At 33.7% G+C, this 24,014-nt stretch overlaps 1 pseudogene; it reads right to left on the bottom strand.

Moving 5' to 3' along the window:
- Nucleotides 1-1,973: 1,973 nt before the first annotated feature.
- On the bottom strand, nt 1,974-22,642 carry LOC122203164 (annotated as a pseudogene).
- Between the last annotated feature and the right edge of the window lie 1,372 nt (nt 22,643-24,014).

Raw genomic sequence — 24,014 nt, forward strand, 5'->3', positions numbered from 1 at the left:
ATCCAACGCGAATGAAGTGCAAATACACTTTGTTGTTCTCTGTTACTTGAGATCCCCTGTCATTCTTTTTGAAGACCCTCATAATTGAGATGAAATTATTGTTTGGTGTCCTTGTCACGTCTTTTTGAAGACCCGTGTGATTAGAATCTCAGACATCCAGGAAATGTGAAAAGCAGGTAAACAAAGAAAATTCGTAGCGGATTGTTTATCGCTTGATATTGTTTTCTCCGCGTCACCAATAAGCATACTGCACTCACCTTGCAAAATGCCAAGCCCTATTGAATCCAATGCTTTCTTCAATATAGCCCTGGATAAGAGTAGCTGAAAGTGAATACTCTTGCACGCACTTGCCGCTCTGGTAGGAAACACAGTACCTCTAATTCCATTGTTTCATGTATCACCTCTATGCGGATGACTCTGGGAACAGGTTTGCTCTATCCTGGGCATGCAAAAAGCAATGCTGATCTCAGTAAAATCTACTTGTAAATATTGCAACGGGACTTATAGCAGCAAGATTATCTGAGGCAGTTCCTACCTAAGGATTTTTTAAAGCAGAACATACCATTTATCTATAGTGCTTATTGAAAATAACACTGGAATGCAGAGACTTAGGGGTCGAAGCTGGCTCGAAAATGAAAGTTAGCTGCATGGACTATCTACCTGTATGACTGACTAATGGAGTGCAGATACCAGGATCTCTTACTAAGACTACTTCTTCTGAGCTTAATTGCCCCCTGGACATAGTATCTGTTCTTTTTTTCAAAATTCAATACACATCACGAGGTGGGAAACATGTCTGTTTTTGCTTTGTTTTGTTTTGTTCTGTTTTGCTTTGCTTTGCTTTTATTTTATTTTGTCATGGAAGTTGTATCTGCTTGTTTTATGGTGATCTGAGATGCTAATATTGTAAGACTGCAATCGGCCTACTTTTTGCTTTTCTCTTTCACTAGTCATTAGAAAAGTTTAATGATGAGTTAGATTTATTGTCTGTGTTCATCTGTTGAAACAGATGAACAAGCACCCCTCTCTTCTATTTTAAAATGTGGCCATAAGGGAAGCATGGGTGGCTTAGTCAGCTAAGCATCTGACTCTTGATTTCAGCTCAAGTCTTGATCTCAGGGTTCCTGAGATTGAGCCCCACCTTGGGCTCCACACTGCCGGTGCGGAACCTGCTTGGGCTTCTCTTTCTCCCTTTCTCTGCCCTTACCCAGCCCTCAAAAATAAGTAAATTAACTTAAAAAAAATTAACGTGGTCATAAAATCTCTTTTAAGGAAGTCAAAGCAGTACATGTTTTTATTTATTTATCCAACCATTATTTATTAAAATCTCATCCATGGTTTCCTTTCTTATTCAGAATAAAATCTAAAGGCTGGCCCTGGCTTATTACTTATACTACTACTTTTGTTTTCTCAGTTACTTTATTCCATGATAATTTAGTGTATGTAATTGTTGTTCTATTAGAGTCAAACTTCTTATGTGCCTGTTATTACACAATGTGTTATCAAGTTCCCACAAGATAGCATGTTTTGCTAGATATCAAAATAAGAAAATAAGACAAAAGAAGTATATTTTTTCACCATGAATATGGCTTATTCAGATATTTGTCTGGTAACATGAAATAGAATATTGAGGAGAAACGTTTTAAAGAAATAGCTGAGAAATATTTCCATTATTTATTTGTTTTTTATTAAACCTTATTTTCACAGGCCTCAAGATTTTGTGACACAATTTTGGTCAAGTTGTTTCCCTTGAAAAATACTGATTTTAAAAACTAATAACTTAAAACTACCCCCCACACACAAACCAAGTGTTTCTCAAAACATTTTCCTCTCCATTTGAAGGTTTTACAATGCGTTCTTATCATTCACAAGTATTTTACTGTTAAACATTTGTGACCAATTGAGACAAACAGCTCTAAAATCATTCTTCCACAATGAATTAAGACTGGGCTAACAGGTATTAATGGTAACAGTCATTTGGCTTTCTGAACTTTCGGGACAGAGTAAGTGACCTTGCTAGCCCCAGTAACGTTCTTGTCAACTGTTTTGATGACGCCCACAGCCTCAGTCTGTTTCATGTCCAAAGAACAAAACAACCTGGAAGAGTATCTTCAGAGAATCTCAGCTCCTATGGGCTTGCCAGGAATCATATCAATGATGCAGCATCATGAGATTTCAAGAATTTGGAGCCATCTCTGTCTTCTTCCCAGGAAAGTGATCTATCTTTTCCTTCAGATCAACAACCTCACAAGCAATGTGAGCTCGGTGACAATCCACACAGGTGCATGGCCAGCACTGATTTGGCCGGGATGGTTCAGAATAATCACCTGAGTTGTGAAACCAGCTGTTTCCATTGATGGGCCATTTTTGCTCCTACTAGCCATGTTGCGACAACAAACACCTTTGACAGACGTGTTCTTGATGTTTAGGCTCACATTGTCCCCAGGAAGAGATTCAGTCAAAGTTCATGGTATATTTCAACCACTTTACTTTAGTTGTGATGTTGATTGGAGTAACGGTGACCACCATGTGAGGTTGGAGAACGCCAATCTCAACTTGGTCCGCAGGGATAGTACCGATGCCACCAATTTTGTAGATGTCCTAGAGGGGCAGGTGCAAGGACTTGTCATTTGGATAAGTTGGTAGCAGGATACAATCCAGAGCTTCAAGCAGCATGGTTCCCCTGGCACAGTTATCTAGACAGGTGATTTTCCATCCCTTAAGCCAAGGTATGTTAGCACTTCACTCTAGCATGTTGTCACAGGTCCAGCCAGAAATTGGCACAAATGCTACTGTGTTGGGTGATAGCCTATTTTCTTAAGTAGTGCTGACTTTCTTAGTGATTTCCTTGTATCTCTTATGGCTATAGGGTGTTTCAAAGGAATGTATATTTTTTAACACCAAAAATTAGTTATTTCACACCCAGTGTGTAAGCCAGAAAGGCATGTTCACAAATTTGTACATTCTTGGAGATACCTACCTCAAATTTATGATATCACAAATGGTAGGATTTTCTTCTTCTTAAAGGATGAATAACATTCTATTGTATGTATATATAATGTATTTGTGATCCATTTGTCTGTCTTAGGATATTTATGTTGTTTTTTATATCTTGGCTATTGTGAACAATGTTGCAATAAACATGGGAGTGTAGATCTCTCTCCTGATTTCAAATCTTTTGGGTGTATACCGAAAAAGTGAGGTTGCTGGATGATAGGTAGTTCTATTTTTAATTTTTTGAGGAAATTCCATACTGTTTTCTGTAGAAGCTACACTATTTTATATTCCCATCAACAGTGTAGAAGTGTTCCGATTTCTCCAAAATATTACCTCTAGGTGTTGGTGAGGTGTAGAAAAGTTACAATACAATTGGACCATTGCTCAAATGGTTACTTAAACACAACTACCGTATGATCCAGTAATTCCACTTTATGGTTTATATGCAGACAAATGGAAAACTTGTTTTTTAACTGATGATTGGATAAAAAAAAATACATTATATTCATACAGTAGAATTTTATTGAACCATGAAAAGGAATGGAGTTCTTAAACATGCCATAACATGGGTGAATCATACAAGCATTATACTAAGTGAAACAAATCAATCACAAATAACCACATATTTTATTTATATGAAATGTTCAGAATAAGCAAAAATTCTAAACAGAGTAGACTAGTTGTTTAGAGGGTCTGATGGATGAGCATGTGGTGATGGGGAGTGGCTGGTAAAGGATAATCCATTGGGGTTTGTACGTCATTTGTTACCATAATTGAACTTGACAAAAACTCATGAGTTTGCTGCTTTTTTCTCTAATTTTACAAAATAAGGAACTAGTTTGAAACTCTATGTTGCATGAAAATAATGTTTATGAGTTCAGTATCACAAAGTTCCAGTATTATAAAATTTAAGACTCATACATATATTTTTTCGGGGGGGGGGGGTATTGTTAGGTTCAGTTTTATCACTCCCATATATAATTTTAAATGGTTAGCTTTTCCATTTTTATGTCACTTTTTGATGACTTGATGATGTTCGATAAATTGAAAGAGTTTAAGTAGGTCATTAGAACTTCACTGTGTTATTTGCACAATGGCTTATGATAACGTAAAGAGTAGATATGTTTTTTAACTTTAATTTGCCAATATAGTCACTGAAGTACTGATATATTTTATTAGACATTTTTGAATATCCACTAAGATTTTAATAACTACTCTGATAAAGAGTAAAAACTCAAATTGGCTGAATAATATATTTCACCACTATCTTAAAATGAATATTAACAATAAAATAGTGAGTTATTAGGGTTTGATAGTGATATGTTTTATAATAAACACACACAAAAAAGTGAATTATTCCATTTCTTCCAAGCTTTTTATCAATTTTTAATGAAATTTACATGAGATTCTAGAGAAGCCATTATTACATCTTAATTTCTCAAATATTTATATGAATGATTTTTATGCTGTGCTCCTAACTGAAAGAAGAAAAAGAAATAGATTTTGATATAAATCATGTCACCCACTGTTCCTTATTTCAAATAACACATCTGATGCAATGATCTTATGATTTTCAAATATGGGATTTACAGTAGGCACAGGTTATCAGCTTACAATTAAAAAGTACTTATTGAGGAAAATATTACTTATATACAGAATGCAATATTTGATTAAAAAATAATTCTGCTACTAATAGGGTTACTAGTGGCCTAGATGGCAGATAGCTTTCATATTTTTAGAAGCATATGAGAATTTGGGATACTGATTAAAACATTACAGTTTTCAGTATTACAAAGTGAATGTGAGTTAGGCAAATATTAGAATTTAAAAAAACCTTCTGAATGTAAGTTAGGCAAATATTAGAATTAAAAAAAACCTTCTGCATTACAAACAAATGATAAAGGCATATAATTAGCTATAATTCGACAAAAATATATATCAGGTACTATTTTAATGTACCTGTAGAGGTATGAAAAATATTGACTTTAACTTCAGAAAGTTATGTTATTAACATAACATTATGCGTGTTTAATTGAATTTAATGGCTACATGAATGTGATTTACAATGTTAATACAAATTAAAACATACATCTTATTGTAGTTGTTCTTCTGAGAGAAGAGAAGTGTGTTATGTGATTGAGTTAATAGAATATAAAAATTGAGGACAGAAAGGTGGAATTTTAACCTGACTTTGTATCCATTCTATATTCCTTTCTGATCTCTAGATTCTTTATCTACAATGGGGATGACTGAAATATTTAAGAAAGTATTTAATACATTTTGTTCATCTTTAGTCACCGACTGGTAACAGAAAACAAACTTGGGTGAATTATAATGCAAACAAAAGAAGTCAATTTTTATGTTGCAAGACACTCAAATAAAAAAGCATGGATTATACAGTATCTTTCAAATTTAGACTGATAACCAAGATTATTGGCAAAAATTAATGTGGAAGAAACTCATCTATTTCTAAGATGAACTGTGTCATCACTACTGACTGTGTGATTAATGAGAAATTCTGTACTGTACCTAACTGCCTAATATTTTAGGGAAAATTATATGATACAGGTATGGCTTTTGGCATGCAATTTGAATGTTAAGCACAGCTTTCCTTCTCCCCCCCAACCCCCCACCATGTGGATTGTCTTTGATTATCAAAAGGTAATTTAGTTGGATAGATTTATGACTTTAAGATAGAAGTTTACCTGGTTTCGAAAAACTGGGAAATGATTGCCTCATACTTTAAAAAAAAAATTACATCATTCAGGAGGACCTGCCTGTTACAGATGAAGGATATATTAGAAGCTTTGCATACAATGATCTAGAAACGTTAGGAGGGAAGCACTTACATCACTCTTCAGTGCGATATACTTCAAGTATTCATGGCAAACTCTAGCTATTGATGTTGCAAATTGGTTCTAAAAGAGTCTCTTCGCTTTTTCAAATTGATGACGCACTCAAGCCTCAGGTTCTTGAAAATTATTTGAAGGAAAACTCAGCTCTCATCCATTTTGTCTGCAGATGAATTAAGGCAATGTTTCCTCTATGTCATGATTGAAAATCATCTTTGTAGGCTTGTGCTGTTATGACTTTGTGAAAAGCCCTCATAGAAGGGTTTTGGGAATTCCTTTGATTTAATTTTCAGGGATAAGTTCCAGAAAAATACTTTGGAAACTTGTATAGTATCTCTTTGCTTACTTCAAAAGAAATTAGTGAGTTATATGGATCATTATCCCTTTATTACCACCTGTACCCAGGGATGGAGATTGTTCCTCCATTTCTGGGTATGAAGACAATGCATTTTACAAAGCTTAAAATATGAATGCCCAGGGCCTCAATTGTTCCTTATTTTCCACGTTATTGTATTGGCCAATCAGTGGCAAGCAACTTGACATACATAAGGATTAATATGAAATGAATGAAGTAAACAAATAGTAAAAATTAAATATATTAAAATTCATAATATAAACATTGCTTACCTTAGCTGAATTTTAATGGATATATGTAATTAATTTGAAGATTTAAGTGGCTTAAGGAAATAACATGAAGAAAACACCACTCGTTTCATTTTTAACAGGGAAGATTCATATTAATGAAGAGTTTTCTCTTCAATATTGAGAGGACACTTGAAGCAAGTTTTGTCTAAATTTATGTTCCACCTTCCCTTTCTTGGCTCAAGTCTTGATACTTGCCTTCTCTCTAATTATCCACTCCCTTTTCCTTACTTTTTGATTTCTCTGCAATTCCATTTCTCTTTAATTTCCTCTTGTAGTCACCTAAAAATTTCTATTATCCTTCACATTCATTCAATGGCCCTTTAATTGCCATTTATTACATAAGCCTGTCAGGAAATTGAGGAAACTAGTAATTTTTACAATCTAAAAAAGCCTCTGGTCTTAGTTACATCCGAGATAAGTTTTCCCTTGTTATATGAGTGAATATAACTTGTCTCTTTTGTTGAAAGTACTTCTCTTAAAAAGAAATTAATTTTATCTTTATCTTTACAAGTAACCATTTTGAAAATGAATTATTTTCCTATCCATTGTGATATATTAGGATATATAAATGAAATTGGAATATGAATAGAATATATATATATATATTTGTGTATATATGCATATGATATTTTATATACACATTTTTGTGGGTGTATAAACAGTGTTTACAACAACATAGTATCTCTTTACACACAATATACAAATATATAATTTAGTATTCATTATTAGTTCACCATCTCTATATTTTCTTTTGTCCAGTAAGATGAGAAATCTTTATGAATAACTGATGAACAGGTGGAATTTCTCAAAGGAAATACATGGGTTATTTATTGAAAATGGAAGAATAATTAGTGGATCAATTTGATGTTTAATTCCTCATATACTTTCATTCACAAAAGAAGGACTAACCCGACTTAGACCTACAAATACAAATTATATGCATAAAGTATAGAGCACTGTACCATATGTTGGTTCATTGCCAAATGTGTATATTGAAATCAACAGAAGAACTGAAATGACATGGAAATCTCTCATCTTGATTCAATTTGATTCCATTTGAGTTTTTCTCAGATAGATTGCAAATATTGCGTTTCACAAGACTTTATTAGGGAATCTGTTGCATTTCACTAGCCTACTACCATTGACTCTAAGAAATATGAGGACAAATATGGAACCCCAATATTTCTGTTTTTACTCCCCACATACCTTGGGGGTCTCTTCTATGAAAGAAAACAATTCTTAGCTGCTCTACCTAATATTACTGCTATTATAAACAAATGCAAAATTTGACATGAAAAAAACTACACATGAGTTAGGGAAATACTATATAAATTACATTATTATTTAAGCAAGTTCAAAAATGGATATTGTTTCATATATATACATATGTATATATGTATATATGTATATATATATATATATATATATATATATTTTACTGTAAACATTTGTAGACACAGACACTTGAATGAATATTATGAATATTTTGATGTATTACCTACACGAGACACAAAGCCTTTAGCTGATACAGCATGAGCAATGATCAAGTCAGAATTGACTGTGGCTCTAACCAGGTAGTATAATAGCTGTGTTCAGAAGCTTTGAATATTATATTTCTTTATATTCCTAAATTCAAATTGAAATTACATGTTAAAATATCCTTGCAGATAAATGACCTCTAACATTACTATTACTTGAAGACTATGCATGCTTAAAAGAAATTAGAATTCCACTAAGAAAACAGTACCATATATCGGTACCTGTCAATACCTTTAACTGCTGTAGTCTGCAAAAGCAAAGAAACTAAGATCACACCTCTGAAAACATCAGAAATTATCTGCAGCTCAGTGTAATTCATCAGCCTGAGTTTTCTTCTAACACATACTTGACCCTTTCTTATATAATACCTCTTCTTTTCTGACTTTGGAGAATGTGCATTTTGGTCCACTTCTCACATACATCATTTGGGCTTAATGATCTGACATAAGGTCATATATTTTTCTTGTCATTTAGAAACCTGTATTAGCCTCCCCCAAACCCCCTGGTAAATGTCTAATAGTTCCTGGCAGAGTATTAATGACCCAAAGTTCAGGTTTGAACGTGAATATGCTGGTTGGGTCTAAGATATCACACACATTTCACAAAGTGTAGCCACTTTTATGGATTAGGTGACAGTAAATACATGAATAAAAACATAAGTGAAATACATTTAATGGATGTGACTTTTCAAAGAATATATATTTTTATTTAATACCTTTAAAATTTGATCTCTAGTCAGAATGCAAATTTACATTGTATAAAAAGAAAGTCTTTTTTTTAAACAATGGCAACACACACTGCATTCAAAAGCATAATTTATATCAAACACCATAATTTTTACCAAATGTTAGAATAACATTGAAAACAGAAAAATAAAATAATGTGATTTTTTAATCACTGAAAACTTTATAGACACGTAAAATTATATGGATAAAAGCCTCTCAGGAACATAGAAGAATCACTTTTGTCATCTTGGTTTATTAAAACACTTAATAATTAAGACATTTTCTTAAAACTCACAAATATTTCACAAATTTTAAAGTCACCATTTTGCATTTTTCCAACAGAGTAAGCATAACTTATGTATGAGTCCTTTGCTCAAGCACATCATCTTTCATATTTAGGACATTTATCACAAAATATGTTAAAAACAAATATATATTCTTTGCAGTATGTTCTCAATAATGAACACCTCCAAATACAGATTAGAATATTAAATTCACTTTTATAGGTATAATTCTGATAGTTTATAGTTATCCATTGTTAAATGGCATCAACTTTTAGAGATAAATAAGAGATACCCTTTCTAATACTATTTCAGAGTCTCTAAATGTGGTTAAATTCATCTTTTAATTTTATTGAAGAGTAAGAACATAGGAAGAACTCAATACACATGGAGAAACCTATATCTAAAAATATCTATATATCTATAACCTAGATTTTTATTTCCATATCTCTGTATCAACTATCTATTTAATTTTGCATTTAAGTTTGGCTCTGCTATTTTTGTGACCTGCAGCAGATTTTCAAGACTCTGAAAGCAGCAAGACGTATAAATAGTCAATAAGTGCATATTATTAATAGCATGATAATGGGGATTCCCTGAATAATCTATAAAGGCTAAGTACAGTGAATGGAGCCCAGTAACTGCTTATTAGAATGGGCTATTTTAATATTATAATTATTGACGTATTATTCTACCTTCAAGCTAAGATGTTTTGTCTTATCATTGACTAATTTTAATTAACTTAGAAAATTATATTTCCATTTTTTCATTATTTCAGAATTGTAATTTCCAAGTACAAATTCGACATTATATTCTGTTATTAATAAAAATGTTCAGATATGTGTCATTATAAAACACCTCTGGGACATTGTAGTGTTTCTGTTAATAAATAGCTTTCATGAATGAAAACATAAGATATTGTTTTAATAAAATGTGCTCTCCTTAAATCTTGAAAAAATAACAACTTGCAAATAGTGGTTTTCAAAAGTGATAATTATGTTTCAAAAAACACAAAATTTCAATTAGTCATATATTTCCTTGATTTCTTTGAGGAAATGTATTTTTGTAATATAGTTTTTTTTTCGTTTTAAGACCTAGCATTGTTCTGCCTGAATCTATTGCTACATATAATGCTATCAACTTCAAATTTTTCTGACTTTTCATCTCTGAAATCAATATTCTTTTATTTATTTTACTGATACTTTTTATTTTATTTATTTTATTCTTTTGTTTCAAGTTTTCATTTAAATTCTAGTTAACATATAGTGTAATATTGATTTCAGAAATAGAATTTAGTGATTCATCACTTACGTATAACACCCAGTGCTCATCACAAGTGCCCTCCTTAGTACCCATCATCCATCTATCCTATCCCCATCTACCTTCCCTCCAGCAACCCTCAGTTTGTTCTCTGTAATTAAGACTGTTTTTTGGTTTGCTTCTGTCTTTCCCCACCCATGTTCATCTGTTTTGTTTCTTAAATTCTACGTATGAGTGAAATCATACAGTATTTGTCTTTCTCTGACTGATTTATTTCACTCAGCATAATTCACTCTAGTTCCATCCATGTCATTACAAATGGCAAGATTTCATTTTTTTTTCTTTTTTAAAAAATGGTTATTCCTTTTGAGAGAGAGATAGAGCGTGTGATCTGGGGAGGGGCACAGAGAGGGAGAGGGAGACTCCCAAGCAGGGATTCAAATGGCAGGCTCAAACTCATGGACTGTGAGAACATGACCTGAGCTTAAATCAAGAGTGGGATGTTCAACCCACTGAGCCACCCAGATGCCCCAAGATTTCATTAATTTTTATGGCTGAGCAATATTCCATTGTATGTATATACCACCTCTTTATTCATTTCTCAGTTGATGGACAGTTGTCTTCTTTCCATAGTTCGTCTTTTGTTGAGAGTGTAGCTGTTAAACATTGAGATGCATGTGTCCTTTGAATCAGTACTTTTGCATCCTTTGGGCAAATACCTAGTTCTGCAATTGCTAGGTTGTAAGGTGGTTCTATTTTTAACTTTTTGAGGAAACTCCATACTGTTTTCCAGACTGGCTGAACCAATTTGCCTTCCCACCAAGAGTGCAAGAGGCTTCCCCTGTTGTTTCTCGTGTTGTTAATTCTAACCATTCTGACAGATGTAAGGTGATATCTCATCATAGTTTTGATTTGTATTTCCCTGATAATGAATGATGTTCAGTATCTTTTCATGTGTCTGTTAGTCATCTGTATGTCTTCTTTGGTTAAATGTCTGTACATATCTTCTGTCCATTTCTTAACTAGGTTAATTTGTCTTCTGGGTATTGAGTTTGATAAGTTCTTTAAAGAGTTTGGATACTAACCCTTTATCAGATATGTCATTTGCAAATATCTTTTCTCATTCTGTAGACTTCCTTTTGTTGATTGTTTTCTTCACTATGCAAAAGCTTTTTATCTTGGTGCAGCCGCAATAGTTCGTTTTTGGTTTTGTTTCCTTTGCCTGCAATGACATGTCTAGTAAGTTGCTCTGGCGAAGGTCAAAGAAGTTGCTGTCCGTGTTCTCTAGGATTTTCATGGTTTCCTGTCTCATATTTACGTCTTTCATCCATTTTGAATTTATTTTTGTGTGTGGTGTAAGAGAGTGGTTCAGTTTCATTCTTCTGCATGTTGCTGTTCAGTTTCCCCAACACCATTTGTTGAAGAGACTGTCTTTTTCCCATTGAATATTCTTTCCTACTTTGTCAAAGATTAGTTGAACGTATAATTTTGAGTCCATTTCTGGATTTTCTATTCTGTTCCATTGATCTATCTGTCTGTGTTCAACATTAACTTATAAAAATAATTAGATTTCATCTCTTGGTTGTGGAAACGTTCAAAAGTACAAAATCCGGGGCGCCTGAGGGTGGCTCAGATGGTTAAGCGTCTGACTTCAGCTCAGGTCATGATCTCACGGTTCGTGGGTTTGAGCCCCGCATCAGGCTCTGTGATGACAGCTCAGAGCCTGGAGCTTGTTTCAGATTCTGTGTCTCCCTCTCTCTCTCTCTGACCCTCCCCTGTTCATGCTCTGCCACTCTCTGTCTCAAAAATCAATAAACGTTAAAAAAAAAAAAAATTCAAAAGTACAAAATCCTATGCCAAATTCTACAATAATTTGTGATGTGGCAGTATAATTACTATATCACCCAGAAGGAGATGCTTTGTATTTAGCTTTATAATGTGGAAGATCTATATAAGTATACATAAAGGTATGATTATATTATATGGATTTTTTTCATTAACATGTATAATATTAAACAATATACTTTTGTCATAAATTTGATGACAGATACAGCAATTTTCCCATAATACTTGAAACCATATTTGCATTTATGTGGAGGCAAAGAGTTTTGTATATATGTAGGAAACAAACAACAAAAAAAGGAGATATGTTGTCAAGATAAACATATACTTATAAGCAAGGAAAGAATAAAAGAGCAATGCTTTGGGGCACCTGAGTGGCTCAATTGGTTAAGTATATGACTCTCAATTTCAGCTCAAGTCAAGATCTCATGATTTCATGAGTCCAAGCCCCACAATAGGCGCTGTGCTGACAGTGTGGAGCCTGCCTGGGATTGTCTCTCTCTCTCCCTCTCTCTGCTCCTCCCCTGCTCATACTCACTCTCTCTCTCTCTCTCTCTCTCTCTCCCTCCCAAAATAAATAAATCAACTTAAAAAACATTTAAAGAGGAATGCATTTAGGGAGTAAAATGTACCTCGAGAAATTCATTTTTTCCTGCCCCTCATGTATTTCTGCATAGTTATTTTAGAATAGTAATAATAAATATGAATAAAAATTTTATTCATGCTTTCTTTGGGCATTTATTTTACAAACTTTTTCTTCTCACCTTCTGTATCCATTATTTCTCTCATTTCTTATCTGTTTCTGGGCTTTCTTTCTTTCTCTGAATCTTAAGATGTGATTTATTGTATCTTGAGGGCAAATTTGTTTTTGTAGCAATATATCTCTGGTTTCATAATGAAAAACCAATGTGAAAATATAGCTTCTTATGTTAAAATTTCCTCTATAGTTATTTTACATATAATCCCTACCAATATTATCATGACATCAAAAGGGTGTTGTTACTAAGACACTTTTCAGAAATCCAATGACATATTTTTAATATTCTATAATATTTTGTCAATTGCTGGAAAAAGAATCTAATATATAGGGATCAGGAAAAAGCAATCATATTCTACTTTATTTGGATATTGATCTAATGTATTTTACTAGTTTGGTAAGGGTGCCAATCAAAATACCACGGAATAGCTGGCTCAGACAAAAGAAATTTATTTTCTCACAGTTCTGGAGGTTGGAAATCCCAGACCAAAATGTCCCATAGCTTTGGTTTCTGCAGAGTCACTTCTCCTTCGCTTGAAGATGACTCTTTTTTCCCCTGTGTCCCCACATGTTTTAGGTGTTGTCTTTGTTCCAATCTCTGTTTCTTATAACACCAGTCATACTGAATTAAGTCCTAACCATTTGACCTCTTTTTACCTTAATACTTATTTAAAGCCTTTATCGTCAAAGGGGTTAAGGCCTCCACATATGAATTTTGAGGGGAAACAATTCAGCCTATAACATTTTCCTTCATAAACATGAAGAGGTATTGTCCAGACTTTAGCTATTATGATGTTAAATATCTAATAATTATTTAAGACTGTGATATCAGAGGGTGAAAAACATATCTTTTTAAAAAAATTTTTTAATGTTTATTATTTTTGAGAGAGAAAGACAGTGTGAGCAGGGGAGAGGCAGAGAGAGAAGGAGACACAGGACCCGAAGCAGGCTCCAGGCTCTGAGCTGACAGTACAAAGCCTGATGCGGGGCTCAAACTCACGAACTGTGAGATCATGAGTTGAGCTGAAGTCAGACGCTTAACCGACTGAGCCACCCAGGCACCCCAGGAAAACAAGTCTTAATAATAATAACCATCTCTTAAGGACATAGATTGTGCTTTCTTCCCTATTTTGTCATTGACTTCTATCAGTTTTTCTGACGTATATGAAATGTTCAATAAATGATGGTTGATTACATGGCTGAATGGTAGAATGCATGAATGAATGGATGTATGAATTAATGAATCATTATGAGTCAACAAGTAAAAAATGCAGAAATTTATGAATTTTAGAGTGCTATTACAGCAAATGAACTGATAAGTATACTTATGGTGTACTAATAAATCTATCGATCAATAATAGGTATATTTTAACCTTTCTACTAATAAAAGCCTGGTTCAAATGTATTCCCTTCAGGAATCTAAGTCAGTCCTGCTCTGATTATTATATTATTACTGCACTAACTCAGCACTTGTGAATTGAGCTTGGGCCATATGTTTGCTCACATCTGTTGGTATGCTACTTAAAGAAATACTGAAATCTACATGTGGATATGTTTTGTCTGTGTAAATTAATTTGTGTGATCATCAAGGCCAGAGGCTGCACTTTTTATTTCCCCCATATAACACCTAAATTGCTTTTCTATACACAGTGGTAACCCAATAAATTTTCTGCTAACTAATGCATCATCCATTCATGAGCCCCCAGTTGATATTTTTTGTCTTTTGCTGCCTGCAAGTTGAAGTGTACATTTCAATTAGAGCTCCACTTACTGAAAAGACAGATTTGTCACAGAGACCAGAGTACGCAATTTGTCATGTGGTTTTCATGAAGCCATAAAACAGTGTTTCAAACTCAAAGTGATATTTGGGGATTACTATGCCATATCCTGAAATTCATAAAATGAAATATACGTGTGCATAACGGATGAAGTGCGTTTCAAAAATGAAAATGATTGCAGTACAGAGTTTGTAAATCAATTTGTGAAGCACTTCAGGATGAAAGGCACTATACAATAAATATAGGTTGTGCAAGGATGCGTATTCGTTGCATAAATACAATCTTCTCTGCCTGGAAGTTTCTTAACCCCACAACAGTCTCCAAGACAAATTTTAAAACCTTTTTCCTTTGATGTAATTTGAACACATCTTTGAATGAAAATAATTCTTGATGTAACAGACACTGATTTCCTCCTGTCTTTTGCTTCTGGTTTCACATCACAATCAAGATGTGACTGAATTAGGTGCCTTATCCCCAGAGATTCTTCTTATCATGTACTGATTTTTATTTTCTGACTTGTAATTTAGACCCCTCATGGTTGACCTCACCTCAACAAATATTTTTTTTATTATTATCACTGTTACGCACAGAAAGGAGGTAAAGGAATTATTAATACATATATTTTCATATATACATACATATACATAATATATGTGCGTACGTACACACATGTATATACATAAAAATCTAAAAATTAAAAGGAACTTCTTATGTTTAGAATAAACTATATTTAAAATTGCAAACATTTCTTTTTTTTAGGTTTATTTTTTTAATTTATTTTGAAGGAGACAGAGACGGCATGAGTGGGGGAGCGGCAGAGAGAGAAGGAGAAAGTCAGTGCAGAACCTGATGTGGGGCTCACACCCACAAAGCCTTGAAATCATGACCTAAACACCAAACCAAGATTTGGGCACTTAACCAACTGAACCATCCAGGCATCCAAAAGTACAAACATTTCTTAGCAAAACTTTCTCCAGAAATTGGCTATAAAATGTCTTTGTACAGAAGAACTGAATGTTATAATGTTGTAGAGTTTTAAGTAGCAACATAGGGTTTACTCAGTAAAATGTTCCATTAGAGTGTTTAGAGACTAGTAACAAAATACTGACATCCAAGATACTGTGAAGTACATAGTACATATTATTTTTTTCCAGTGAAATGACCAAATATTTATAAATGTCAAAATGAAAATGCAATAGACAGGAATGCTTGGGTGGCTCCGTCAGTTAGACATCCAACACTTGATTTCAGCTCAGGTCATGATCTCACAGTTCATGAGTTCGAGTCCCACATCAGGCTCTGCGCTGAGAACATGGAGCCTGCTTAGGATTCTCTCTCTCTCTCTCTCTCTCCCTCTCTCTCTCTCTCTCTCTCTCTCTCTGTCTCTCTGTCTCTGTCTCTGTCTCTCTCTCTCTCCCTGTCTTTCTGCTTCTCTCTCCCTCTCAAGATAAATTTTAAAAAATAGAATAAAGTGTCTTAAAAAAAGAGAAAATCAACAGACAACCATATACACACTGATTTGATAATCCATTTTAATATTTTACTGTAATTTTCCCTGAAACATTTATAGATCATAAGAATATCCATCATAAAATATATGAGCATAAATCACCAGAAAATTATGACAGATTGTCAAACCAGAACTAACAATTTAAAAATAACTTTCAACATTATTCAGTGCCCAGTGAATCTATGAGTGTCCCTCATTATCCCCAAATATATTTACCCTTTGATATTTTCAAGCAGGCTGCAATCAAAGACAACACTTTACATTTGATTATCTATTAAGCTTTATGTAAAATTCAATATACATTCATCTAAAGACTCTCAACAAAGTAGTTACAGAAGGAACTTTCTCAATCTCACAAAATGTACCTGCAAAATATCTATAGCTAACATTATACTTAATTATGAAAGGTTAAATACTTTCCATCTAAGATCTGCAATAAGACGAAAATGTCCCCCTCACCACTTCTTTGCAACATTATAATGGAAAGCCTAGCTTGTACAATAAATCATTCATAAACAAGTGTAATGCAGATTAAAAATGAAAATCAAACTGTCCTTATTTGAAAATGACATGATTGCTTATATAGAGAATGCAAAAGAATTTGCAAAACAACAACAAACTCCTGGAAGCCATTAATAAACAATTGGAATCAAACTTTATAAAATGCAATAGCAAAATGCAAAAGTTATTTAAAAATCTAATAAATTTGATGCATTATCTGTATGTAGAAGCTAAAAATATTGATGAAAGAAATGAAGTAAGTGGAAAGAAGAGCCACATTCATGAATAAGAAGATTTGGTATTTTTAGGATGTCAATTTTCCTCAATTTTAATGCAACCCTACTCAAAATGCTTGTAAGATTTTTACACCTGTGAACAGTTTGATACTTGAGTGTTAAAGTATCACTCAATTGCTGGGCTAAACCCTATTTGGTTATGATGTGTTGTCCCTTTAAGTTCTAAACTATGTTGTTTTTTCCTATATTTTTGAAGTGTAAATACAGGTCATTAATTTTAGACCTTATTTTGTAATATACATTTGTAATGACACACATTTCTCTCAAAGGAACAGTTTTATCTCCATTCCAATGATCTTTTTATGTATATATACTTGTTAAATATTATTCAAGTGAAACATATCCTTTGTGATTTATTCTTTCATCAATGGATTATATAGAAATGTATAATTTCAATATATTTGTAGTTTTTATGGATATATTTTTGTTACCAGTTTGTAATTCAATTCAAAGATAATGCTCTATATAATTTGAATCCTTTTAAATTAAATGACACTTGTTTAATGTTCCATCCAGAGTATTACCTGTCTTTGGGAATTTAGCATAAATAGAAAAATACGTAATTTTTTAAGGGAAGATCTCTAAAAATATCAAATGGTCAAGCTGATTAATAATGTTGTTTGGATCTTTTATAAATATATTTCTTAATGTTTAGTTGTTATGAAATGCCTCAAGAGATATATTAAAATCTATTTAGACTATGGAGTTCTCTATTGCTCTACTTACTTTTATCAGTGTTTATTTTGTGTATTTTTCTATCTTATTATTAGTTGTTTACATATTTATAACTGTAATGTTTTAGTGATGAATAGGCTCTTTTACCTTTATTTCATGCCCTCCTTATTTTGGTAAGTTCCTTGATGCCTATTACAACCGGTATCAATATCATCACCTTGACTTTCTCTTGCTCATAGTTTACATGGTGTAATTTTTTCTCTATCCAGTTTCTTTGAACTCAATTGTGTATTTATATTTAAATTGCATTTTTAGTAGAAAGCTCTGGGTATATCTTATTTATTTATCTGTGCTGATTACCTCTGCTTTTTAATTTGAATATTTAGACCATTAATATTTAGTGTAGTTGTTGATATTGTTAGTTTTCACTCTATTATGTTAGTGTTTATTTTCTATCAGTACACTTTTTTTTATTGATTATTTGTTTTCCCATTCCTATATTTTTTGGACTATTATTTTAGACTAACATTTTTAATCATTAATTGAATTTTTCAGTTATACTTCTTATCATTAAATTTTTAGTGGTTTCTGTAGAGATTACTATATATTTATATAACTATAACTATATATTTATATATATGTGTATAAATGTTCACAGTGAATTCAAAGTTAATATTCTACCACCTCACTTAAACATAGGAAAATTTGCAGGGGCACCTGGGTGGATCAGTCGGTTAAGCATTTTACTTTGGCTCAGGTCATGATCTTACGGTTTGTGGGTTCAAGCCCTGCATCTGGCTCTGTGCTGACAGTTCAGAGCCTGGAGCCTGTTTCAGATTCTCTCTCCCTCTTTGTCCCTGCCCCTATCATGCTCTGTCTCTCTGTCTCTCTCTCAAAACAAACAAACAAACAAACAAACAAACAAATTAAAATTATTATTTTTTTTAATCATGGAAAAATCTGCAATCTTACATGTGTTCTTAGTGCACCCATTATAGTGAAAGCATTATAATTATAAAATGTATCACTTCTACATACATTGTAAACATACAAATTACCATTATTTTTGCTTTAAAAAGTAATGTGCATTTTAAACAAATAGAGGAAAATGTATTTTAGATTTATCTGTATATTTGCTTTTTCCAATATTTATTTATTTTTGGAAATATGAGTAATTTTTGGTATTATTTTCCTTCTTCATGAAGAACCTTCTTTGGCATATTTTTAATGCTTATTTTATACCCAAATTACAATTCAAGCAATAATGTCTTAAATCAGAGAGCCATCAAATCACTTTGCATTAACAGTTTTCAAACTCAAATGATCTTTCAAATAACAATGTGATTTTTGCCAAGAAAAATATTTTTTTTTAAATAACCTCATCAACTTTGGGAAAAACACCCACAAGAGAACATTGGACAAGATTATATCTCCTACATATTGTTGACTTAGCAACCAATGTGTCCATTTTATATGTAGAAACTCAGAACTTTTTCCTGCAATTTACCATCAGGTAAAAAGTGAGTCTTCTGTGACCAGTTATTAAAGTTGGTTAAGACAGTTGATAACTTAATTTTAATTAATTTCGGGTGGTAGCATATAATAAGATTCCTCTCTACAAACTATTTAGTGTCAACTTTCAATGTACTTTAGAAATGCTTGGAAATGAGAGAGAATTTTTACATGTTCAAAGACTACCAGATGCGCTGGCTTTCACCCTGTGCTCGGCACACATAGAGTGACTGCCACCAAGTGAAGACAGCATGCTCATCATGAGAAGTACAATGATGAATGAGTTTGCAAAGATTTATCCTCATGGTATATGCAAAGTAGTCCAGAATGCACATTATTGTAAACCCTAATTTTATCATCATATTACTGTGAATAGAAAAATACAAAATGCTGCATGTGTACATGTTTCAGAAGTCTAGAGCTCTGGCTCAGCAGGAGACAGGTAGTAAAGGATGGTTGCCCTGAAATAAATTGCAGCAAAGACATTTTTACAAATTTGGATGTTAGTTGGTGGACACATAAAATCGATGTTGAAGATCTGTAGCTATTCATAACGTAGTAAATACAGTGCTTAGATGCTGAAAGAAATGAGGCTTTTCCCTTAATAAAATTGAAGAGTCGTCATCTATGGATTTTAGGCCTGTTTAAGTTTGCATTTTCATAAGATCTCACATGTTGAAGAATGTATTGGAAGTAGGTCAGGATACGTACAGGGGAAAAAAAATGGTATGATAGTGTTCCAGAGGAAACTCAGGTGTTTTTACTGCAGGTGGAGGAAAATGGACAGTTTCAAGAGAAATGTATAAGACAAAATTAAGAAGATTTGGAAGTCATTAGTTATTTGAGGGGAGTGGGTAGTGAGAGGAAAAAAGATACAAAGGTATGTGTGTGTGTGTATATATATATATATATTTTTTTTTTTGGTACAACTGGATTTTACAACTATATATATTGATGCTCCTTAGTATAATAGGTAGTGCTGGCATAGAACCACATCTGGGGTTCATCATGAACCTTTCAAATCTAAGGTATCTGCATGACATTCATGAGATTTGAGGCATAAAATTCTATATGTTTGGAGAACAGGTGCAAAGCATAGTCTAATACCATTGGCTTGCATAGATAAATGATGATTGGTACTGAGAGACCACTAAAGTAAGATCTATAAAGCATCACTTCCATTAAAAGATAGGGAGGACTCAGTGTGTTCAGAGACGTAACATTAAGTTTAGAATTTGCTCGAGATCTTGTGAAAAGCAGAATGTGTTTCGTGTTTGTTTTCTATTCTTTTACAACCAAATGCTATTATTGACACCACAATATGTTTCTTGCTTGGGAATAAATCCTACAAGTGACAAATAGTGTAAAAGTTATCTTATTACCTCCACATTTTTTTCTTATTTATCAGAGTTCCAAAACACTGTGACAGCAACTACCAAAATCTTAGCGCAAAAACAACACAACTTGAAAAGCAAAAAAATTGCGTGCCTGGGTGGCTCCGTCAGGTAAGCATCTGACTGTTGGTTTCAGCTCAGGTCATGATCTCACAGTTTGTGAGTTTGAGCCTCACAAGGAGCTCTGTGCTGATGGTGCTGAACCTGCTTGGGATTCTTTCTCTCTCTTTCTCTCTCTCTGCCCCTCCCACACACTCTGTCTCAAAATAAATAAATAAAGTTTTAAACAATTAACAATAAAAAAATAAATAAAATAAGAAATATTGAATCCTAGTCCCCATTTTTATTCTTATCAAATATGCATATGATTATTTTAAGGACAGGTTAATGTGATAATTCAAGGATGAAGAAAGTATGTGGCATACCTTATGAATATCTAAAGAGAACCATTACCTCTCTCTGATGTGATTATGGAAATATCAGGAATGAGGTAGCATTTAAAACAGCTCATGAAATATTAGTAGCACTCCTATAAATAGAAATAGAGATGAAGGAAAACATCACCAGGCAAGGATTCAATAACCAGAACAATGATGTAAAGTAGTGGAAGATATGATTTTTGTATAGTACATATTTCATTAACTGCATAGGGAGAAGCATAAGAAAAACATAGAGAATAGGGGTCCCTGGGTGGCTCAGTTAGTTAAGTGTCCCACTTTGACTCAGGTCATGATCTCATGGTTCCTGAGTTCGAGCCCTGCATCAGGCTCTCTGCTGTCAGCACAGAGCCTGCTTTGGGTCCTCCCTCCCAGTCTCTCTCTCTCTCTGTCTCTCTCTGTCTCTGTCTCTCTTTCAAAACATAAATTAACATGACAGAAGTTTAAAATTAAAAAAAAAGAAAAAACATAGAGAAATATAGTCATTCCTGTGTATAGAAGACCATGCAAGTTAGGCTGAAGAGTTGTGTCTGTTGCACCAAGTTATGATTGGTGTGGAAAACACATGTTACAGGTGTCTGATAAGGAAGTGAGGATTCCGCAGGAATGTCGGAAGAACCGTGGCAGAAATTTGCAAAGCATAGGTAGAGTTAATAGAGAAATATCACTAACATTCCAGCCCCGAACATCAGCGCAGGTGGAAAAACGGGAGAGTATCGGAGAGTCTGAGACTGTGGGTCCGTACAGGAAACCAGTTGAAACAGCAAAGAGGAATATGAGTGAGCTTTGGTGAAATCAGCCTTGACTGTGACAGGCACTCATGGAGCAGTGAATAGAGAGCACTGCGTCTGAGTAAGCTGCTGTGTTAAACTCCCAAAACCATTCAAGAATACTTCTTCTTCATGACTACCTTAAAAATTGCATGTGAGTATCGCTCCTTGGCAAACCACAGGGGAACAGGATTCAAAACAAAACAAAACAAAACAAAACAAAATAAAAAACATACTTCCCAACTGTGTACAAGGCTGCTAGAGTCAAGTTGGCAAAAATCAGGAAATATGAAGCATGTGCCTGGTTTGTAGTTCTCCCTCAAACCAGTCGTTTCACGAATGAGACACTTCTGAAGGTTATGGGCATTGGAGTGAAATGAATAGGTAGAGATTTAGAGCAGTTAATGTGGTAGCACATTTCAGCATTATTTGGAAGAACATAGAAAAAGAGAACATAGAAAAATACTAGGAAGTGTCGGATATACATATCACACATACTTTTTCTTTCCCATACTATTTTTTGCCAGATGTTTCATTTCTGTCAAGTTTATAAGCACTATTGGCTATTGACGAATTTATGCTATCAATACAAGCTTTCTGCATACATTTGGAAAATAACTTGTTGTAGTAGTCATTGATACTGTTAAACAAATATTTAGAGCCTTGTTTTTCCGGCACAATGGAAAAATCAAACTCTCCAGCATGTTTCAGAGTTTGTGGTAATCATGGGAATTGCTTTGGTCAATGCCATGTCCATAAAAATATGCTCCTTACCTGCCAGATCTTGAAAACCCAGAGTGCATTTTACCCTATTCTCTGTTGACAGCCGTGGTGATGTAGGAAATTCGTCATACCACTTAGCAGAATCCATCTTGTCACCGACACAGGACATGTAACACGAACAAGAGAAAAACTTATTTTTTGCTATATTATTGATATTAGGCAGTTGTTAGATTCTATAGTAAAAGTTAGCTTGTTGGGCTCTGCTGACAGCACAGAGCCTGCTTGGAATTCTCTCTCTCTCCCACTTTCTGCACCTCCCCCATCTCAAAATAAATAAACATTAAAAAAAAAGTTAGCCTATCCCAACTAATACAACGATGTTGAACGCACATAGCCATTAGAATAAGGTAAGCATGAGTGCACATTTTCATGTGTGTGACTATGGGAAATTGAGTATACCCTCTGAGTCTAAACTGGCTAGGATGTAGGAGGAAAAGATGACGCTAGGAAAGGAAACATATTTCTATGAACAGTGACACATTCTTTAGAAATCTAAAATGGGTCAGGGACACCTGGGTGGCTCAGTCCGTTAAGTGTTGGACTCTTGTTTTCGGCTCAGGTCATGATGTCACAGTTTGTGAGTCTGAGTCCCCCATTGGGCTCTGTGCTGGCAGGGCGGAATATGCTTGGGATTCTCTCTCTTTCTCTGTCTTTCTGCCCCTCCCTCACTTGCTCTCTCTCTCTCTCAAAATAAATAAGTAAACTTAAAAAAAAATCTGAAATGGGTCTAAGAAAAAAAACCTATTGTTCTCCCTGAAGATTTGCTTTTCCAAAAACAAAGGTTAACATTCTCTTCATTCATATTCACTTTTCGTGTAAAGCCTGGAAATTAAATGAAACAACGTATAATGACTGTTTTCTCTGCTAAAGTTGATATCAGTGTCCAGGGTGAGCAATACTTCATGAATAACACATTGAATCATTAGCATATCAAAGAAGATTTCCTTCTGCTGTGTTTCACCAAATGTCTGTGGTCTTTGATTTGAACTAAACGACATTTGGGCATGCTGTTACTTCACAAAGGATTAGTTAGTGTACAGAACCTAATCTCCTATCATTTGGGGCATTTCATATTAATTCAAATACTTAGAAAACAAGTCCGCAAGTGAATGTTATGCAAGATATGCTTCAGGTCCAATCTGCTTCTTTCATCCTTAAAATATTGAGTTCCATGATGACCCACTTTAGAGGAGGGATTTCTCTCTCTCTCTCTCTTTTTTTTTTTTTTTTGTCACAAACAATTTCATGGTTAGATACACATTTTGTTCAAAATCACATGGAAAATCAAGAAGGAAAGACATTCCATGTAGAAAAGTTCTGCCAAAAAAATAACACTGGGAAACATCAGCCTAATTTACTAATGCCCAAGGACACATTCATTTGTTCTTTTGTTCAACCAACAGACTGCATTCCAACATCTGGGAATATGCAGACGAATAGGACACTGTAGTTCCCCGTAG

Source organism: Panthera leo, chromosome D3, assembly GCF_018350215.1.
Source record: "Panthera leo isolate Ple1 chromosome D3, P.leo_Ple1_pat1.1, whole genome shotgun sequence".
Lineage (NCBI taxonomy): Eukaryota > Metazoa > Chordata > Mammalia > Carnivora > Felidae > Panthera > Panthera leo.